This window comes from Panthera uncia, unplaced genomic scaffold (genome assembly GCF_023721935.1).
Source record: "Panthera uncia isolate 11264 unplaced genomic scaffold, Puncia_PCG_1.0 HiC_scaffold_1345, whole genome shotgun sequence".
NCBI lineage: Eukaryota > Metazoa > Chordata > Mammalia > Carnivora > Felidae > Panthera > Panthera uncia.
The window spans coordinates 38,311-60,623 of record NW_026057970.1 but is presented as its reverse complement, the minus strand read 5'-3'; the positions used below and the strand labels follow the sequence as shown (position 1 = coordinate 60,623).

At 41.1% G+C, this 22,313-nt stretch overlaps 1 protein-coding gene across 1 annotated transcript in view; it reads left to right on the top strand.

The window, feature by feature from the left end:
• The window catches only part of LOC125916949 (protein TANC1-like), a 110,341-nt gene that overhangs the window by 52,496 nt on the left and 35,532 nt on the right, over positions 1 to 22,313 (top strand). The window lies entirely within an intron of this gene.

Genomic DNA, 22,313 nt, shown 5'->3' with positions numbered 1-22,313 from the left:
CTAGCGTTGAGGGAGAAACTTGAGAGGTAAAAAAGAAAATTTTTTGGTGAATACTTAACTTCTATTGGATGAACAACTTGGGAGTCTCTTTGTTCATCCTTGAAAGCGAGTAAGAAAGTTTGGCAGGAAGTAGACCCTAAAAATTCTCAAAAGCATTTTAAGTTTTATTGTTTATTTTTGTTTGATTTTTTTAGGAGCCAATTGGAGATTAGATCTGCAAAGTAAAAACTAGTGATTGGCAGGTGAGGGTTATTCACCTGGGCTCTAAACTCCTATGTTTTATGTTCCATAAAAATTTTCCCAATAAGTGTACTTTGTGGTCTTTTGGATTTTATGTGAGAATATTTTATCACATAATGCTTGGTTTTCAAAACTTTCTTGGGCCCAAATTTCAGATTATGCATTGAAAATGAATGGATCCCTTTGAATGGAGGAATAATGAAACAAAAACAAGTAAAAAGTAGACAGTTCCACTTTAATCTAATACAGATTCTGAAGGACAAAAGGTGAAAAGTCCAGGCATAGGGTCTGTTCTGAGTTTGGGTAGGTGAGTGATGTAACTGCAGTTATAAGTAACTTCTCAAACACCACTCAGAGTTCCTCTGGTCTCATTGACCTCCCTTTTTCCTTTCTGTAATTACTGAACATGGCCCTGAAAACCCATGTAGGGCCAAATACAGAATCTAAACTCTGTGATCTCATCACCACAAAAACAGACTATAGGGACAGTCCTCCTTCTCACCGGAAGCCGCCTCCCTTTGGGACCACTGTAACTCCATAATTTATAGTGGTTCCTTTGTGGTCTTGAACTTAGAAAGGGCATTTCCCCCTGTCCTTACAGAAGTTGTGAAACAGATGGGTTGTTCTAGGTGGAGAAGGGGCCAGAGGGAAAGTGTGTGCATAACCTGTTACAGATGTAATTTTAAGGGTGCCCACACATCTGTGGGTCCTCTGGGCAGGTCTGCCTGACAGCCGGCATGTCTAGGCTGTGATGGATATTCTTTTATACTTGTGTGTCGGTGTGGTTGGGACAGATGAGAAGCCTGCCTTTTCTGCTGAGGTGTGTTTTAAGAAAGGAGGTTGGCTGAAGTACTCACACCAGCTGTGAGATGGATTCCCTCCCTAGCTGCCAGAACCCTCCGTAGAGAGGCAGGTGATCCCTATTATGGGCAAATAATAGGAAGACGCCCTGAGATATTTGAGCTGCTGTTCACCAGGTGGTGCTGTCCTGCAGTGAATGCTTAAATACTACAAGTGAGGTCAGCAACCTGGTGGAAGAAAGGTCTGGGGTGCCTGGAAGACTTGGTAGCATTTGTTGGCTGTCACTAGACGTGAGATGAGACTCTTTTGGAGGAAACATCTGACCCAAGCGCGATCACCTGGTTCGTGTAGGTTTCTCCTCCACGTTCTGCTTCAGTGAGATCTCTGTTGTCTCTGAAGCAGAGGAAGACGTGAACCTGTGCCCTGCCTCTGTCCCTGGTTTCCTCCTAGAGAAAGGCTCCTGTGCTCCGTTCTCATCTTTGAAGTCCTGGTGGGCAAGGGGGGCATGTCTTTTAGAGCTCCTCATTAAACAGACTTAAAGGGGAGAAAAGGCCTCCACCCAGCCTTTGCATGCACAAACCTATTATATTCTGCTGCCCTGCCAAGGTGCTTTTGTTGGCCTAAACGTGACTACACATGATTCTGTCCTATTAGGCAGTGAAGCCTTGAAGGCATTGACTTGGACTGAGCCTGATGGCTGGTGTGGTTGAGCATGGATAGCGCCCTTGTAGAAGAGCATTTCCCAGGGAAAGAGACTGAGTCAGTCATGGGGAACCTCTTATTGGAGTTCTTCTTTCAACAAGCCTGCGGTTGGCATCTTCTTGTGACAAGAGCAGGAGGTTGGGATAGGGGGTGACAGGTAACACCAGCCCTGGGGAGACTGGTAGGAGGGGAGGTCAAGGCAGAAGGAAACAGATGCTAGAACTCAGATCCCTGAGAGGCTTTTTGAGCTCAGAGGACGGGCTGGTGGGATGCTGTAGGGGTGGGGCAGGGCATGCAGTGGGGGTGTTTGAGCTGTGTGTGGAGGATGACTAATTTCCAAAGTGCAAGAGAGGTGCTTCAGGATGAGGGACCTGGGAGAGCAGAGGTGTGAAATTGAGCGGTGTGTTCAGAGTGAGCTGTGTCCAGAGCTGGGATCTGTGAAGAGTGAGGCAGGAAGTGTGGGAACTTCAGCACCCTGAGTGTTTTAGAGAGGTTCTGGGCTCCTTATCTCAAACCTTTGAAACATGTCTTTGTGTACTGGGTTGCAAACCGATTAGCCTCACTTAAAACCTGAGCTAGGAGAAGTAAACAGATACTTCAGTACCTTGCTCAAGACAAGGAACTTTCAGTAAATGTCCCCGGTCAGCTTGGATAGAGGGCATCAGAAGAAAGAACAAATTTTCTCAGTTTTGCCATCCCCTCAACCTGCTTTCTCCTCTGTTAAGAGTATGTATATGGGTTGACGTCTCTTTTGTCTCCATCATGGCTTGGTTGGGAGTTTCAGGGAGGTTGTGGCTGGTTTTGTAAACTCTTTGCTTCTCATCTCCTAGGGTGAATGTGCTCACATGTTGTCTTTTTTCCAGTTCTCTTTCTAGCTTTCTGTGGTTGACTTGTCCCGAGGAACTTTCTGGGTGCACCCCGAGTGAGCCAGCTTCTTTCTGTTGCAAACAAGTGGAGTCTAGGGTGAGGCAAGGTGAGTGAGATCCATGGCAAACCCATCCTCTGACAGACCACCTTTTCCAAGATTGGTTATTCTCTGAAAATTTTGAGGACTCTGGAAGTAAATTGGCTTTTTAGTCAAATTTAAGAAGAAATTTTTAAAATTGGTGTCTTAATTACTAGGTGAAAACACTCTTGTTAATAGGGATGCTTCAATACATTTTTTTCCAGAACTTTTCTGAGTTTTTGGGTCTCTCTTTATGGTTCCTAGCATGGTACTTTTCCAGTGAAAACATTTAGTACGTGTTGTGTGAATAGCTTAATACCTTAGTATTTGCTAAGCTTGCAAATACAGTTTGCAAATAAAGTTTGACAGTTTGCAAATACAGAAGTCCTGTTAAGTTATTCTGAGTTGTGTCTCTTCTCTTTTCTGGGTTTCAAGGAGGATTGTTTAGTTGTGTTCCTTTAGGAACTCTGTACTATGGTTTTCCTGTACTGCAGTTCTATATGTAAATTTTGAAACAAAAATACCTACCTCAAGGGTTTTGGTGAAGCTGGAGGCTCCCGATGGCTAAAACTTTTGTTCTTTTCAGGGGCACCTGGGTGGCTCAGTCAGTTAAGCGTCTGATGTTGGCTCAGGGCATGATCTTGCATGAAATCTTTGTGATTTCAAGCCCCTTGTTAGGCTCTCTGCTGTCAGCACAGAGCCTGCTTTGGATCCTCTGTCTCCCTCTCTCTCTGCCCCTCTTTTACTCTCTTTCAATCTCTCTCTCAAAAATAAACAAATGATAAAAAAAAAATACATAGATAAAACTTTCGTTCTGTTCACATTGTTATATTCCCTATCTCTAATGTGTAGCAGTTAGTAGGGCTCAAATATTCGCTCTTTCCTTTAAGAAGAGAGTTGGCTGAGAACAGAATCTTCAATCCCATCTTAAGTGAGCCCAGCTTGGAGGGTTGTTATTTATCCTCCACTGCTCACAGTTGAGACCGTGGAGCAGGAATCCCTAGGAGGTCCAGGACAGAGTGGTTGACTGAGGGTTCTGAAGACCACTCCATATTCCTTCTCCTCTCTGAGTGGTGGAAGGGGCCCCCATAGGAGATGAGGGTCAAGGTTAAAGCTGCCTCCAAACTTCCGTGAATTCTCGAAACGTGCATGCAACGTGCAGGTGCACTATGCCATCTGTCTTGTGTGGCTTGCTGGCAGGATTTCATATCCTGTACTCATCCCTCCTGCCATGCCTCACTCTTCCATGAAGAACACAGTGGTCACATTGCCCCTAAAACTTTGGGGGATCCTGACAAAAAGTAAAGCTTGTCAGAAGGAGCATGGCTGGGGAATACACATCAGAATCTAACATGAAGCTTTAGAAATTAGAATACAGGGACTTCCCCCCCCCCCCCCCGCCCCCAGGTGTGCTAAGCTAGAATTTTGAGGATGGGGAGGGAGTCCTTACTATTTATGTTTGCTTTTTTAAAAGCTCCTCAAGAGGTGATAGTGTATAACTTCTTGAAAAATATTTGTATGTGGAGTAGACTTAAAAACAAAGAAGTTCTTTCTTAGGCTGAGCAGATGTTTGGGGGAATTATTTTTGAACTCTACTAACTAGTTTAACCAGTTTATACAGCCAAGCCAAACATTCCCTTGTTGTGCCATAATTTGTATTGTAGAACCATTTTATAACTTTAAGTTAAAATTGCCTGGGAGACAACACTTTCTATGGTTGTAAGTGTACAAAGAACGAGAAAAAATGACATTGAAGAACAATTTTCTAAATTTAATAAGAGTTAGGGCTTATTTAGAAATCCAGGTGGGAATCTGCTTAAATGGAATTTCACCCAAAGTATGCAGAGATTTGCATATTGAAACCAAAGCTTTTTGACCTGTGGTGACACCGTTTTCAAAGTAATATTGAAATAGCAATTTAAATATATTGCCCTTAGAGATTTATTTGACAGGAAATTTATTTAGTAAGGTATACATTTTTTTCCCCTTCCGGGACGTTTCTTGGTGGTAGAGAATTAGCTAATTTTTCTTTATTCCTTCCCTGGGACCATCTTCAGGAAGTAGATAGGAGCTTAATAGCAAAGATCAAGTTAAATGTTTTTTAACTATGTCTTTTTTGCAAATTCCCTTTCTCTGGAAGAAAACCTTGCAGTTTGTTACTTGAGGTTTTAATAGTTTAATTGATTTGACAGAGAATAGGTTTCTTTTCAAGATCAAAGAATCTTACTGTTTAGTAGGACTTCACAGATGGCCTATTATCTGTTTTTTATTGCCTCAACTTCATGGAAACTGCTCTTGTTAAGGTTACAAATGACCTCTGCTAGGACTCTTGGCGTGACTTTTCTGTAGCACTTGATACTACTGACTTATTTACTTTTGAGAGAGCATGAGCGGAGGAGGGGCAGGAGTGGGGGCAGAGGATCCGAAGGTGGCTCTGCACTGACAGCAGCGAGCCCAATGAAGGGCTCGAACTCATGAACTGTAAGATCATGCCCTGAGCTGAAGTCGGATGATCAACTGACTGAGCCACCTAGGTGCCCCTTTTGCACCATTTCTGATATTTGCATCCGTGCCCCCTCCCCTGCCTCTACAAGGCACCTCATCTCTAGGCTTCTGTCTGCTTTTCCCACATTGGTCATTGGCACTATTCAAGCCAGAAATGTGACTCATCCTTCATCCTCCCTCAGTCAGCCCATATCTTAATTTGCAATTAAGTTCTATCACTTTAATAACCTAAATAATAAAGGAAAAGGCCAGTCCACTGACATTTAAATATTATAGGTATTAAAAGTTGCAGTTTGGTTTGTATAAGCAGATAGAATAACATGAGACAATTGTGACCATTTATATAATACACATTTTATGCTCAGCGTAGGCCTACATATGTTGTCATGTTATTTCTAATTTTCACAACTATTCTGTGGCATATTATCTCTGTTATAAATGAGGACTCTAAGGTTCAGAGAGATTAAATTACTAGCCTAGGATCACAGGGCAAGTAAAGCATGGTGGGGTTGGGATGGGGGGATTTTAAACCTGTGGGTTGGTCTGCCTGACTCCAAAGCCTTTAACACCATGTCACCATGTCTTGCTGTGTTCCCATAATGCCACAGTGCCATTGTAGACCTCTGGTTGGTAGGTTGACTTTGTTGAGGAACTGGGTGTTATTCAAATTTGTGTGTCCTATATTTTTTCATAATAGTAGGTGCTAAAGGCAGGATTTTTTTTTTAAATGGGGACTTTCTAAAAAAGTGTTTATTCGTTTATCCTGAGAGAGAGAGTGCACACACAAACGAGGAAGGGGCAGAGAGAGTAGGAGAGAGAGAATCCCAAGAAGGATCTGTGCTGTGAGTGCAGAGGCCGACACAGGGCTTGATCCGAAGAACGGTGAGATCATTACCTGAGCCGAAATCAAGAGTTAGACACTTAACCAACTGAGCCACCCAGGCACTGCTAAAGACAAGATTCTTTTTTTTTTTTTTTTTTTAATATATGAAATGTATTGTCAAATTGGTTTCCATACAAGACCCAGTGCTCATCCCAAAAGGTGCCCTCCTCAATACCCATCACCCACCCTCCCCTCCCTCCCACCCCCCATCAACCCTCAGTTTGTTCTCAGTTTTTAACAGTCTTTTATGCTTTGGCTCTCTCCCACTCTAACCTCTTTTTTTTTTTTTCTTCCCCTCCCCCATGGGTTTCTGTTAAGTTTCTCAGGATCCACATAAGAGTGAAACCATATGGTATCTGTAAAGACAAGATTCTTAATGGCAAAGCCATGGACCATGTCTTCTGTGGCTTTATCTGGGTTCAGTTCCTGGTTCTTAGATGTGCATTAGCTAGGTAGCCAAGGTTAGGATGGTGGGATCATGCTGCTTATCCTCCCAGAGTTCTTATGAGAAACAGGTGGGATAGCAGAAGAAAAAGTGCTCTAAAATTTGGGTGCGTTTTGGGGGAAATGATTAGTTGTGGATGTCAATAATTGACTGCTCAGATGAGCCTCTCTTTACGTTTTTACTTTATAATTACATTTAGTTAGCATACAGTATTTATATTAGTTTCAAGTATACAATATAGTGATTCAACACTTCCATGCACCGATTGGTGCTCATCATTACCAGTGCACTCCTTAATCCTCATCATCTCTTTCACCCCTCCCTGCCCACTTCCCCTCTGGTAACCATCAGTTATCTATAATTAAGAGTCTGTTTCTTGGTTTGTCTCTCTCATTTTTTTCCTTTGCTCATTTTTGTTTCTTAAATTCCACATGTGAGTGAAATCCTAGATATTTGCCTTTTCTCTGACTTACTTCGCTTAGCATTTTAATATCTAGCTCCATGTTGTTGCAGATGGCAAGATTTCATTCTTTTTTATGGTTGAGTAATATTCTGTTGTATGTATATACATATACATATGTAGGTGTATGTATATATACATATATATATATATATATATATATATATATATATATGTATATGTATACATAACCTCATCTTCTTTATCCACTCATCAGTTATAATTTGGCTATTGTTGATAATGTTGATATAAACATAGGTGTGCATGTATTCCTTTGGATTAGTGTTTTTGTACTCTTTGAGTAAATAGCCAGTAGTGCAATTGCTGGATCATAAGGTAGTTACATTTAAAAATTTTTGAGGAACCTCCATATTGTTTTCCACAGTAGCAGCACCAGTTTGTATTCCTACCAACAGTGCACTAGGGTTCCTTTATCTCCACATCCTTGCCAACACCTGTCATTTCTTGTGTTGTTGATTTTAGCCATTCTGATGGGTGTGAGGTGATAGCTTATTGATTTGCATTTCCCTGATAAGTGATGATGAGCATTCTTTCATGGGTTGGCCATCTGTATGTCTTCTTTGGAGAAATGTCTGTTTGTCTTCTGCCCATTCCTTTTTTTGTTTTTGTTTGTTTGTTTGTTCTTAAGTTTATTTATTTGATAGAGACTGAGACAGCACAAGTTGGGGAGGGGTAGAGAGAGAAGGGGAGAGAGAGAGAATCCTAAGCGAGCTCTGTGCTGCCAGCACAGAACCTGATGATGCAGGGCTCAGATTCATGAAACTGCGAAATGTGACCTGAGCCAAAACCAAGAGTCGGGTGTTTGACTGAGCCACCCAGGCACCCTGTCTTCTGCCCATTTCTTAACTGGATTATTTGTTTTTTGTGTGTTGAGTTGTAGAAGTTCTTTATATATTTTGGATACTAACCCTGTATTGCATTAAGTCATTCGCAAATATCTTCTCTCATTCTGTAGTTGTCTTTTATTTTTGTTGTTTCCTTCGCTGTGCAGAAGCTTTTCATTTTGATGTAAACCCATTAGTTTATTTTTGCTTTTGTTTTTCTTGCCTCATGAGACCTATCTAAAAAGAAGTTGCTAGGGCTGATGTCAAGGAGGTTACTTAAGTCTGTGTTCTTTGAAGATTTTTATGGTTTCAGGTCTTGCATTTAGATCTTTAATCCATTTTGAATTTATTTTTGTGTATGGGGTAAGAAACTGGTTCAATTTCATTGTCTACCATGTTGGTATCCAGTTTTCCCAGCACCTTTTGATGAAGAGACTTTCTTTATCCCATTGGATATTCTTTCCTGCTTTGTTGAAGATTGACCATATAATTTTGGGTTTATTTCCGGATTTTCTACTCTGTTCTATTTATCTGTGTGTCTGTTTTTGTGCCAGTACCATACTGTTTTGATTACTACAACTTTGGTTTTTTTGTTTTGTTTTGTTTTTGTTTTGTTTTGTTTTAAGATTATAAGTAATCTTGGGGCGCCTGGGTGGCTCAGTCGGTTAAGTGGCCGACTTCGGCTCAGGTCGTGATCTCGTGGTCCGTGAGTTCGAGCCTCGCGTCGGGCTCTGTGCTGACAGCTCAGAGCCTGCAGCCGGTTTCGGATTCTGTGTTCCCTCTCTCTGACCCTCCCCTGTTCATGCTCTGTCTCTCTCTGTCTCAAAAATAAATAAACATTAAAAAAAATTAAAAAAAAAAAAAGATTGTAAGTAATCTCTACACCCAAGTGGGGGCTCTTAACAACCCTGAGATAAAGAGTTGCATGCTCTACTTGCTGAGCTAGCCAGTCCTTGAGCATGGAACGTCTTTCCATTTTTTTCGCCTTGTCTTCAGTTTTTTTCATCAGTATTTTATACTTTTCGGAGTATAGGTCTTTTCACCACTTTGGTTAGGTTTAATCCTAGGTATCGTATTGTTTTTTTGAGCAATTGTATATGGGATTGATTCCTTACTCTTCTGCTTCATTTTTAATGTATAGAAATGCAACAGATTTCTATACATTGACTTTGTATCCTGAGACTTTACTGAATTTGTTTATTGGTTCTAGCAGTTTTTTGATGGAGTCTTTTAGGTTTTGTATATACAATATCCTGTAATCTGCAAATAGTTAAAAGTTTTACTTCTTCCGTATTGATTTGGTTTCCTTTTACTTCTTTTTGTTGTCTGACTGTTGTGGCTAGGACTTCCACTACTATGTTGAATCAAAGTGGTTAGAGTGGACATCCTTGTTTTGTTTCTGATTTTAGGAGAAAAGCTCTGTTTTCCCCCCTTTAGGATGATGTTAGCTATGCTTTTTTTCATATATGGCCTTTATTATGTTGAGGTATGTTCCCTCTAAACCTACTTTGAGGGTTTTTAGCACAAATGGATGTTGTACTTGGTCAAATGCTTTTTCTACATCTGTTGAAATGATCACATGGTTCTTATCCTTTCTTTTGCTAATGTGGTGTATCACGTTGATTTGAGAATATTGAACCATCCTTGCAACCCAGGAGTACATCCACTTGATTGTGGTGAATGATTTTTTTTTTTTTAATGTACTGTTGAATTCAGTTTGTTAGTATTTTATTGAGAATTTTTTCATTTATGTTCATCAGGGACACTGCCTATAGTTCTTTTTTGGTGGACTTTTTATCTGGTATTGGTATCAGAATAATGCTGCCCTCATAGAATGAATTTGGAAGTGTTCCTTCCCTTTCTGTTTTTTTTTTAGTGTAGTTTGAGAATAGGTATTAACTCTTCTTTAAATGTTCGGTGGAATTTGCCATGAAGTCATCTGGGAATTTTTTCAATTAAAAAATTAAATTTCTTTGTCGGTCATCAGTCTGTTCAAGTTTTTTTTTCTTCTTGTTTCAGTTTTGGTAGTTTGTATGTTTCTAGGAATTGATCTATTTCTTCTAGGTTATCCAACTTGTTGACATATAATTTTGAATAATTATGATTATTGGTATTTCTGTGGTGTTGGCAGTTATTTCTCTTCTCTCATTTGTGATTTTATTGAGTACTTTATCTTTGTTTTCTTGGTGAGTCTGCCTAGAGGTTTTATTCGTTTTATTGAATTTTTTTTTTCCCCCAAAGAACTAGTTCCCGGTTTCATTGACCTGTTGTATTGTCCTTTTTTAGTTTCTATATTGTTTATTTTGCTCTAATATTTATTAGTTGCTTCCTGTTGCTAGCTTTAGGTTTTGTTTGTTCTTTTTCTAGCTCCTTTATGTGTAAGGTTAGGTTATTTGAGACTTTTTTTTTTTTAATTCTTGAGGTAGGCCTGTATTGCTATAAACTTCCCTCCTAGAACTGCTTTTGCTGCATCCCAGGGATTTTGGACCATCTTAATTTTCATTTGTTTCCATGTACTTTTTAAATTTTATTTCCTGGTTGATCCATTTTTAGTAACATGTTGTTTAACCACCATGTATTTGTGGTCTTTCCAGGTTTTTTCTCATGGTTGACTTCTAGTTTCATAGTATTGTGGTCAGAAAGTACTCATGGTATGATTTTGATCTTGAATTTGTTGAGGTTTATTTTGTGGGCTAGTAGGTGTTCTATTCTGGAGAATGGTCCATGTGCACTTGAAAGTAATGTGTATTCTGCTGTTTTAGGATGAAATGTTCTGAATATACCTCTTAAGTCCATCTGGTCCAGTGTGTCATTCAAAGCCGTTGTTTCCTTGTTAATTTTCTGCTCAGATGATCTTTCCTGGATGTTATGGTCCCCTTCTATTATTGTATTTTGATCCATTAGTTTCTTTATGTTTGTTATTAACTGTTTAATGTATTTGGGTGCTCCCATTTGGGTAAATAAATATTTGGGTGCTCCCATTTGGGTAAGTAAATATTAACAGTCATTACATCTTCTTGTTAGATTATCTCCTTTATTATTATATAGTGTTATTCTTTGTCTTTAAATACAGTCTTTGCTTTAAAGTCCATTTTGTCCCATATATGTATTGCTACTCCAGTTCTCTTTTGATATCCATTTGCATGATAAATATTTCTCCGTCTCCTCACTTTCAATCTGCAGGTGCCTGTTGGTTTGAAATGAATCTCTTGTAGAGCCTTGGAGCTTTTATCTTTGTTTTTAAATAACAGCATGTGAAAATGTAGATTCTTCTGAATCTCTGGTCATGCTGTTTGACTCATTCACATGCTGGTCATAATGTAGGCAGAAAAAGCCCTTTCAAGTAAAGACTTTGTGGATAAGGATAGCATACATAGATCTGGTTATTCAAGCTTAGCTGTGTTAGAACAGGTGAGGGTACAAAAACCAGAGAGAGTATGTATGTAAGTAGAGGCAGGTGAATTATTGATTGATTGATTTACATTTATTTATTTTTGAGAGACAGAGCACAAGCAGGGGAGGGGCAGAGAGAAGGAGACACAGAATCTGAAGCAGTCTTCAGGCTCCCAGCAAGTGTTCAGCACAGAGCCTGATGTGAGGCTCGAACCCACAAACCAGGAGATCATGACCTGAGCTGAAGTCGGTCACCTAACCGACTGAGCCACCCAGGCACCCTGAGGCAGGTGAATTAAACAGAGTCTATTGACATTTTTTATTTAGTTAAATTGATCTTGGGAGGATGGATTTGAACATGGGTTGTGGTATACTAAAGCAAACTCCAAATCAAGGAGAGGAGGTTCTATACTTTGTATCCTCATAGGTCTCTCCTTTTGCCCTGTCCTGAGAAGGAAATCCTCTTTGTTTTCCATCATCCTTCTCCCTTTTGCATCAAATTTTGATAACAAAAGTTTTTCTAAGGAGAGTGTCCCCTTTAATAAATACATAAAACCAATTTGTCATTGTAGAATTTAAAAATTGCTTAACATTTCAAAGTCTCTCTTTTTTTTTTTTTAACAAAGTTTCCCTGTAACTTTGGAGGCAATGCTGTATTTTGTAGGGTTGTTTTAACTAGAATATAACAGAGGTAACCTAAAGCATAGTGGGTCCTCGGTGAATAGTAGCTCCTATTGTACCCACTTAGTTATCAGAAGCCTACAGTTTCAGATTTAAAAAGGCTTTTGCTGGTCCATGAAGAAAAAATTTGGGAAGGATTGATGTGAGATGGGAAGGGAGTCAGGAGAGTCTAAGGCAGTGGTTCCCAGGCGTTGGACCTTGAGAAGCAGAGTCTTCACAAGCTCAGACTTACTAGAAATATAATGTCTCAGCTTCAAACCAGACCTAAAAATCAGTGGCAGTGGGACTCCACAATTTGCCTTATTAGCAAGCCCTAGAGGGGATTTTGATGCACTTTAACTGATCTGAAGTTAGAAAAATTAGGCTGCAGGCTCCCCAAGTAGTCCAGTGGGGGGGATATAGTGAAGACCTCCCCAGAATTGTGGGAGTGGAGGGGCTGGAACTGGTGAGACTTAGTAATTTGATTGGCTATTGATCAGACCAGGAAGGAGGCCATGAGGATGTAGGGGGCTTGAGTCTGGTAGACTAAGCGGGGGTGGTGCTATCAACAGGAACCTGGAGCCCAGCCTGGTGAGTGGGTGTTGGAGGTCAGGGGAAGAGAAAGGTGAGTTTAGTTTGGGACACTTTGAGTTTGTGTTGCCAGGGTTGATGTCAGCAAGTTGGAAATAGAGTACTGGAACCACAGCACAGGTAAAACAATGGGGAAACCATATTTGTGAGCTGCCTGAGTGAAGGTAGCTGTTGAAGTGGGTATTCAGATAATTTTTCCGAGGAAAATGGTGCACAGAAAAGAGCTGAGATTGATGGGTTTGGAATTGGATGTTTGCGATAATAGCATTCAGTTTCTCCTTCGGCAGTATAAGTAGAAATATTGAGGAATACATTATGATAATAGTTTTAAATGAAACCAGATGATCGCAAACACGTTGGAGTTCATAATGCTATCTTTAGAGGCCCCATTCTGGGCAATAGAGGCTGATCTTGGACATCATTTAATCTGGGGATCTAAAGTTTAGGGTGCCAAAGGCAAGGTTCTTGTGGAGTCCGGATTCAGAGCGAAGGTGGCCTGGGGCAGGCCGCTGAGTTTCCCTGTCTCAGCCTCATTATGTGTCAAAGAGAACAAGGAGAGTTCTACCTTCTTGCTGTGAGGACGAAACAGGACCCCTCACTGTGGAAAAACTTAACCGTGCCTGCTGAAGCGTGCTTTTGTGTCTCCACTTGGGCTGTGGTTTTTATGACGTTTTGTTGGATTTGTGGAGTAAAGGTCTTATGTTTGTAACAAATTTACAGTATTGGTTTAAGTACTGAGATAATTTTAAAAAGTCGTAAGTCTGGGGGCGCCTGGGTGGCTCAGTCGGTTGAGCGTCCGACTTCGGCTCAGGTCACGATCTCGCGGTCCGTGAGTTCGAGCCCCGCGTCAGGCTCTGGGCTGATGGCTCAGAGCCTGGAGCCTGCTTCCGGTTCTGTGTCTCCCTCTCTGTCTGCCCCTCCCCCGTTCATGCTCTGTCTCTCTCTGTCTCAAAAATAAAAAAAACGTTAAAAAAAAAATTTAAAAAGTTGTAAGTCTGAATCGGAGATGGATGGCTTTGTGGTTTTCAGTGAATTATCAATACATTGAAATATGTGTTTTATTAGGTTTGTGAGAAGGCAGAAGGGAGTCGGCTTAGGAAGTTTGCATAAAAACAAGGACCAGATAGTTAAAAAGCTATATCCAGCTTTGTTGTAGACTCAAATATTTTTCTGTACGAGAAAGATGTTTCCCTGAGACCACGGAAAGTTAGTACATCTGTGCAACATCTTCATTATATCTAGAACAATTTCACATCCACTGTTTCTAATTCAGAGTCATTCAAGAAACATGTGTTCCTGTTTTTCACTGGGTTCTAATTGGGATGTTTTTCCTTAAAGGGACCACACACTTCTATTTAGGAAATAACTTTGTCAACTGTGCTGCAACTACAAGGAACCTTCTCAGTTTGGAGACTGTAGAATCTGAAACTCACCCTCCCACCCCACCTCCCCCAGCTTCAAAGAAAAGGGATCTATCTGTGTATATATAGGTATGTGCATGTGTGACTTCACAATAGTGATTTTGTTCCTTAGGTCTCAGATATGCTTCATACTGTTGGTATGTGTTAAAAGAAGTGGCGACAGAATCCACGATCAAAGGTTTCACTGCAGAGTTACTAAGGACTTTAATTGAACCTTTCACTGCATTTTAGAGGGAAAACAATCTGATGTTCATACGTAGCATGTCACATAACTTCACGTGTAAAGCTTGAACTTCATAGGTTTGGTTAAACTTCTGTGGGACTCCTAAAAATAATAACAGTTGTGATCTCTATGCATAGGGAATTACTCTGTAATTCACAGTTTAGCCAAAGTGTTTGCTGTTGGGTCGGGTTTGAATGCTACCAGTTTAGCCCAGCGCTACCCTCCTGGTTCTTCTACAGCTACACAAGGCTTGCATCTTCCTGGGAAATTTGGCTGCTGCCAGAGCTGAAACTGTGAGCCAGACTTAGGTAATTTTATTAGTCTAGAAAAAGTATTACGCTCCTGCAGCTGTTGTTGTAGGTCCTAGCCATGAAAACAAAAACCGTCTCAGTTACCCGGGATCCATGAGAAACTGGCAATAGCCCAATGTTAAGTCCATGTATTTTGGACTCTGAATTATATTTATCTTCATATGGGTATCCCCTGATTTAGGGCACACAGCTGGGGAATGGCCTGACCGTATGAGGCAGTGCGTGTGGGAGAGGCCAAGCCTTGGGTATCACCCTTAACTAGGAAGCCTGATCCAGTTAATTGGAAGACTATACTTGCTGGACCTTAAACACTTTTAAAAAGGATAAGGAGAGCATCCAAGAAAACAACACCATAATAAAATACACTTGTCCCATATATCCAACCTGGCTTTCCTGTTTTTGTATATTGTCTCATGGTGTAAATCCCCACAGGTCTTTTTCTCCTGCAATGCCAGGCTGGTTATTGTGGGTGGGTTAGTAATTTGGTGGTGATGGACTTTCTTGTTAAGTAGAACTTTTATAGATTACTATGAACACTAATCATGGGACTTGGCATTTAATTGCTAGGAGTGGTGCATACGTGAAATACCCCATCTTGCTAATGTGTGCCAGTCAGTAAATTGCGGTTTAATTTTCTGAATTTCAGTGGTTCTGTTAGTGGGATAAAACTGAGCTACTGTTTCTCTGGAAGCTCCTGGGCTATTAGCAGACCACTTAGCAAGTCTGAGTAATTGTCCTGTTGTCTGACTCTGATTCTTTGAGTCAGGGTTCCTAATCCTGAGATCATTGGATGCACTTCAGGGGTTCTGTGAATGTGGATGGATGGAGAAAAAAATTTACATCTTTATTTTCACAACCTTTAACCAGAATGTGGCTTTTCCTTAAGTCATGAAAACATGCAGCATATAGTAGCACCTGTGGTTTTGGCAAGTAGAAATCAGATTTTGGTATCACATTGTGGGAAATAGTTTAAACCATCGTTTATGCCCATCATTGCTGAGAAAACTACAGTAGCTGTTAGCCCTGCTGCTGTGTCTTGTTATGTATGTGTTAAGCACACATCACTATTATCACATCTTTGCTTCTTAAATAGTTTTATATGTGCATTTCAGTGTAACTGATTTTCTTTGTAAGCGTATTTTCTTCATCAGAATCATTCAGAAACATTCTCATGAGAGGATCTAGATTGCTGAAGCAGTCCGTGTCCCTTAAAAGGTCATAAGCTTCTGCCTTGGATGGCATCCTTGTGTCTTTCTCATCTTGCTTTGAGACTAGATTAGTTAACTTAAAAAAAAAAGAAAAGTCTTAACATATTTGGCTTTTGCTTCCTAGTTGTCTTTGACTTTTATCATCTGGAGCTCTGACTTCCCCCCATTTTGGGGCTCTTGGGGTGAATGATAAAATAAGACCATCCCCTATTTCCAGGTGACCTTTCTTAGGGCCCACTGTAGCAGTCCCCCTTAAGACGGCTTACTACAATGAGTGTTTATGGCCAACAATGGTTTCCCTTACAAATTTCAGAAAAGAATACACAGTGCTCCATGTGTTGATATTTGCTGTAGCTATGGAAAAGATGATATTTGCTGTAGCTATGTATTAGTTTCAGTGAGTTCTCCATTGCATTATTGTGGCAGGCATACCCTAGTTTATTTTAGAACTTTCTATCCAAAGTTAAAACCTTATTATGTCTATTTGGACTGTGTAAAATTGCCCAGAGAAATGCTGGGCACCAGGCCATTCCATGCCCCATCTCCTATTAACAGGTTTTATGAAATTGATTCAGTGAGAAATGGGGTGGGATTTTTGAGATCCTTTTGAATACACCGTTCCTAACTTCTGGATGTTAGGAATAGGGGAAGCATTGCCCGTGTGACATGGAGGTCTCTATCCCAAATACTCTCCCCCATTGGCAATATGGCCCATCTTCCAGTATTGTTCTTTTGTGAGCTCAGGAATTGAAGAACTTGCTTATTCTAGCATGTATTTTGTAGCATGACACCTCCAGGTCACAAATATTGACAACACTGATGGTTGAAATAACTCCTGGATGCCTAGCAGAACTTGGGCAAGTGGACAGTTGGTGTCTCTCAATAGAGCCAGACTCTTTCAGTATAGGTTTGAAACCTGGGATGCTGCTCTGTGGATGGAGGTGTGTGTGTGTGTGTGTGTGTGTGTGTGTGTGTGTGTGTGTGAGAGACCAACGATGATTTTTTTTTTTTCCTCCTATTTGGCAGTTTTTTTCTGTCTGTCCACCTCATCAGGCCCCTGGGAGCTAGTCTGTCTCATTTTTTAATTAAAAAAGGAGGCATAGGAGGGACTATATAGTTAGGCTCTAGAGCAGGACAATCTGGATGGACACCCTGGTTCTGCTCCCTTGAGCTGTGTGACCCCGAGCAAATCACTAGCTTCTCTCTGCCTTTGTAGAATCGGGATCTTAATAGTACCTTCTGTGGATGGTGGTGGTAAGGATTAAATAACAATATATGTAGGCTAAGTGCTTAGAGCAAGGCCTTGTATGTAGTTAGTGTGAAATAAGTGTTGCTGGGTGCACATTAGAATCACCTAGGGGAGTTTAAAAAAAAATGACACTGGGTGTTGGGAACTCCCATGCTAATGAAATTAGGACCTGGTGGGGGGAGGTTATAACCTTGTTTGGAGCATCCTAGCACATCACTGACAGGAGTGGAGGAGGGATTTTGATGTCTTCTGTAGGGCTTTAAGTGAAGGATCCATCTGTCAGCTACATAAGCAAGAGATCTTTGTGTAATGAATAGCTGCCTTTCACGGCATCTTTGAAGTTGTCTGACCTTTTTCACTTTGAGGCCAGATGCAGTGCAATTTAAAAAATTTAATTTCTTTAGATTTATAATACCAGACTTCATTCAGCTGGCATTGATTGATTACCTTTTAGCAGTTTTTGAAAAATGGACTTTCTGACATGTCTTCAAGGTCTCTTCTCCTTTCCTATAAAGGCTTATCACCCATGCCATAGACTCCACTGAGGGGCTCTTTTTTCATCTGCAGTGATGGTTTAGCAGTGATGGTTTACCAGCTACTATGATTACAGTGGTCTTATGAACCAGAAATAAAATGTTCCCTGTGAAATTATAGCACCTGTAGGTGGAAGAGGCCTGGTTGTCCAGTCAAGCCAGAAAGGGAGCAGTATTCCTGTTAGATACAGGAGTCCATAAAAGGGGAAATAACTAGCCCAAAGTTATTTGTTTACATAATGCCTTCTATCCTTATTAAGGGAGTTGTAGTTGCTATACATCAAGAAGGTAGTCAGTGTAAGCTGGGAGCTCATAGATCTGTTAAATGACACAAGTGGAAAACTTCCCAGAAAGAAGGGAAAAGAGAAGAAAATGTAATCAGTGTGGTTGTTATAGAGCTAACTGCCATTGTGAGGAACACGGCTTGGGTCTCCAGTTGCTGTAAACCTTACAGGGGAGCATCCTGTGACCCTAGTTACATCCTCTACAGAGTTGTGTGAGAGAGGATGGAAGGAAGCATGTTCAAAGACTGTGGTTCATATTCAAACCCTGGGTGGTCCTCCGTGGGTTTTGACCTCATGGCCAGTGGGGCTCACGCTTGATGTTGGCCTTCTCCCAGCTCTCCTTGGCTGGATCCATAACAACTACACTTTCACCCTTATGCAAAAGCCACCTTGTCTTTGAAGCTTGTATTATGCACTCTCCTGGTCACCTCCCTGTCCCCCTCCTCTCCTCCCCCCAGTTCATTGAGGACTTTGGAGTCAGCCAGTCAGTGCCTGAGCTTTCAAGTTCTAGTTCCACCTTTACACATTGTGTAACTTTGAGAAAGTTGTTAATCTCTCTAAGCCTTTCTGCTTCTTTTGGTTATAAAAAAAAAAAAAAATCAGTAAGCTATCTCACAGGATTTTTTTTTTTTTTTTGAGGATAAAAGGAGATTATATATGTATGTAAAACTCTTCACTTTACCTGATATATAGTAAAACTTAGTAAATACTAGCTATTCGGGTGATGGTTGATATCCCAAATGCTGCCTCCATTACTGTAATAAGCATCTGAATGGCCCTTCCATACACCAGGAATCAAGTTCCGTGATTTCTTTGCTTCCAGCAACCTGGGCTTGAAGACATTCCACTTTACCAAACAATGCTGTTGGCCATCATGTGACCTTTATCATTGTCTGGAATTGTTCCACATCCAAAATTTAAAAGTTTATTCAGAAGGACTGGACTTTTTTTCAACTTCCTCATTCACTTAGTGTGACTGTTTTGTTCTTTGATCTCCTTGAGACACAGTCCCTGTTCTCTCTGGCTATCAGACCTCTCGGGGCCTCCCTCCCTCCCTGTCTAGCCTTCATTCCATGGCGTACCACTCTCAGCACATCACAAGAGCACCCTTCTCAGTCTTGGAGCTCCTGTGCTGGCCATTCATTCGCTGGCTCATTCCTCTCCTCCTCTGGGTGGTCCGTAGGGCTGAGCATGAGGATACAGTTGCACACTCTGATCTGGTGCCATGGCTTGCTCTGCAGCCTAGATTGGGCAGTCAGAGCTGTTCAGCTGTCCTTTTAATCTTGTGCTTACCTTCCTCTCTTCTGCAAGGGCTGTTTTCAACCTTCACTGCTCCTTTCATACCTTATTTTTACTTTATAGAGAAAATGGAGGCATGAACTCCTAGCTTCCTGCCCATGTTTGTTAATATCATTTTCTTCCCTTTCCATCATATTATGTTTGACTTCGCATCCTTCTTTGCTTGGTACAAATACTTAGGAGTGTATAAAATGAAAAACTCCAAGCATAGGGCTGATTCCTTAATTGGAAAATCAGGTTGTAACCCTGTCTCTCTTTGCTGCCAGCTGGCCCAGGAGAGTCAAAACAATTTCCTCTAATCCTCAGAGCCTTGCATTTTATTAAAAAAAGTTTTTTGTTGGGGCGCCTGGGTGGCGCAGTCGGTTAAGCGACCGACTTCAGCCAGGTCGCGATCTCGCGGTCCGTGAGTTCGAGCCCCGCGTCAGGCTCTGGGCTGATGGCTCGGAGCCTGGAGCCTGTTTCCGATTCTGTGTCTCCCTCTCTCTCTGCCCCTCCCCCGTTCATGCTCTGTCTCTCTCTGTCCCAAAAATAAATAAAAAATGTTGAAAAAAAAATTAAAAAAAAAAAAAGTTTTTTGTTAATGTTTATTGATCTTTGAGAGAGTGTGAGCGGGGTAGGGGCAGAGAGAAGGAGACAGAGAATCCCAAGCAGGCTCGGCACTGTTGGCACAGAGCCGGATGCGGGGCCTGAACCCACGAACTGTGAGCTCATGACCTGAACCAAAATCAGATGCTCAACCAACCAAGCCACACAGGCGCCCCAGGACTTGCGTTCTAAATGACACTATTACGTTTGTTTAAATTTATTAAGGGATGGCAGTCTATTTTGAGATACAACCCTTCCCTTGGAGAATTATAGATGGAATAAAATTCTGTTCCTCCCCAAAGTATCCAGTGGTACTGGAGTGACCATACAAATTCTGTGCTGATGTGGGGAGTGGGGCAGGGTTTGACCATCAGACCTAGAGGAGGAAGCAGGTGGGTAAGAAGGCCTCAGGAGTAGGAGGGGCTTTGAGGTAGCTTTTGAAGTGGGCTCGGGGGAAATGCCTATGCTTTCTCAAATAGATCTACATATCTATGAATGTCTGGCTGGTGGTGGTGGTGGCAATATGGTGGTTACTTTGTCTTCTAGTTAGGAGCTCTAGTTAGGAGCATTGCTGTTGGAGTAGGGAGGTATGTGCTTGGTTGGGGAGCTTCCAACCTGATGGCAGCTTCTGGGTGAGCAGGGGGTTTCTGTAAGGTTGGTGCTCAATCTTGTACAACAGCCATTGGCCCGGGAGGCATAAAGATTATTGCCAGAAGTGCTGCCCTTGGTTATCTTCCCATCGGAGTTTTTCCTGGTTGGAGGAGAATGTATTGATTTCAGGGTTTGATTTTTCTGTCATTGTACTTTTTCCTTCTGTATGCATATTTGAAATACCAAAATAAAACCTCCCTGTGACCTTCTGAAGGCCTGATAAAAGAACAGATCCTGCTGTGGAAATGTATAACTTTGACCATAAACTTGGAAACCAGTGGTTAGTACTGGAAAAAATCTTAAATTATTAGTCCACACCCCTTGCCATTGATTTTTGAGTTCCCTTTCATGACAACCTGTTGTTCATTCATTTAAAAAATGTACCTAGTGTTGATTGTGTATTAGGTACATTACAAGGTGCTGAGAGGGATTTGTAGAATTAACATTTTTCAGCATGATTTTGAGTCATAACCATATATCAGTACAAAGTGGGATGTGGAATTAAAGATAACCCCAAAAATTTTTTTTTAGTGTTTCTTTATTTTTGAGAGAGAGCGAGAGCATGAGCAGGGGAGGGGCAGAGAGAGAAGGAGGCACAGAATCCGAAGCAGGCTCCAGGCTCTGAGCTGTCAGCACAGAGCCTGACGTGGGGCTTGAACATATCATGACCTGAGCTGAAGTCAGATACTTAACTGACTGAGCCACCCAGGCAACCCTAAAGATAACTTTTTATGGCTATGGCCTGGGAAGGCTTTATGGAAGAGGTAGACAAGTTGGGCTGAACAAATCTCTTCACAAAATAAAAAAGCTCCTGCAGTCAGAAGGAAGTAGCTTAGTCTTGTTTTGCTTCTAAAGTGAAAATTTCTTTTTGCCAACTAGTTCACAAAATGAGAACTTCTTTAAACAAACTTGCATATAGTAATTGTCTAGTAATTTGAAATACCAGCTTGGGAGAGTCAGGTTTTTTAATTTCTTAATTTTGTAAAAGATTTTATTATTTTTCAGGAATCTTTATACCTAATGTGTAGCTTGAACTCATGACCCTGAGATCATAAGCCACATGATCTACTGACTGAGCCAGCCAGGTGCTCTAGGAGAGTCAGGTTTTTTTGTTTTTTTTGTTTTTGTTTTTGTTTGTTTGTTTGTTTTTAAAGAAACTTTTCCCCAAACAACATGTATACCTTCCTACAGAATATGTAAAATATGGGTTGAAAGTGATTTCAATCTAATTGATAGTTTCCACTTAATTTGTGCATCAGAATTTAAACATATGAGTTGAGACTTCATGCCAATAGATCTTTTAAATTCACACTGTGGGACTGTAAATTTACTATGCATTTAATAACTCATACTCAAATCGGAAGTCTTTTTGCTTATGACCAGCCTAACTAAAGAAAAGAACAGCAGAATTAGAGGTACAGTTTGTAGAGTGGTTTTGAATAAAGAAGAGTGAATGATTGGGCCTGTGTGTCTTGGGAAATAAATTATAGCCCAGTGTCTCCCCCACCTTTTCTGGCTGACGCATCTGAATCCTGGAGAAGTTCAGTGACTTGTTCCTAGTTACAATGTGTGGGCCACAGCTGGGATTAGGTCTCTTGATTCTTAGGCGGCTTCTACTATAAGAGGGGGAAAAAAAGGCTGGGGTTAGGGGGCACGGGGCACCAGGAGCCAGAGCAGGGAGAGAGACCTACTGGAATTTCAAGTATTCATCAGGGGTTGTTTTTTCCCCAGCTTCATGGGAGCTCTAAAAGAATGTTGAGATGTGGCTCTTGCTTTCAGGAAGCTTCTATAATGTAATTTTCCGTGAATTTCCAGCCAAGGGCCAGTGCCCCAGCTAGCAGGCCCCTTTGTTTCCTTTTGTGGTCTCTATGCTGCTTTGTTTTCTTAATTTGCCCTGTTCTATATATTATTTATCTTGAAGGGTGCTTCAGACCTCCCACTGCCACCACACATTTCCTTTCTTTTAATAAACACTGAGGATTGCTAATGCAAAGAAAGTTCCACAGGTAGTCATACCAGAGGACATGGCTATTATTTTGATAAGTCAGACCTTAGTAGGGTGGAAAATATTTTCAAAC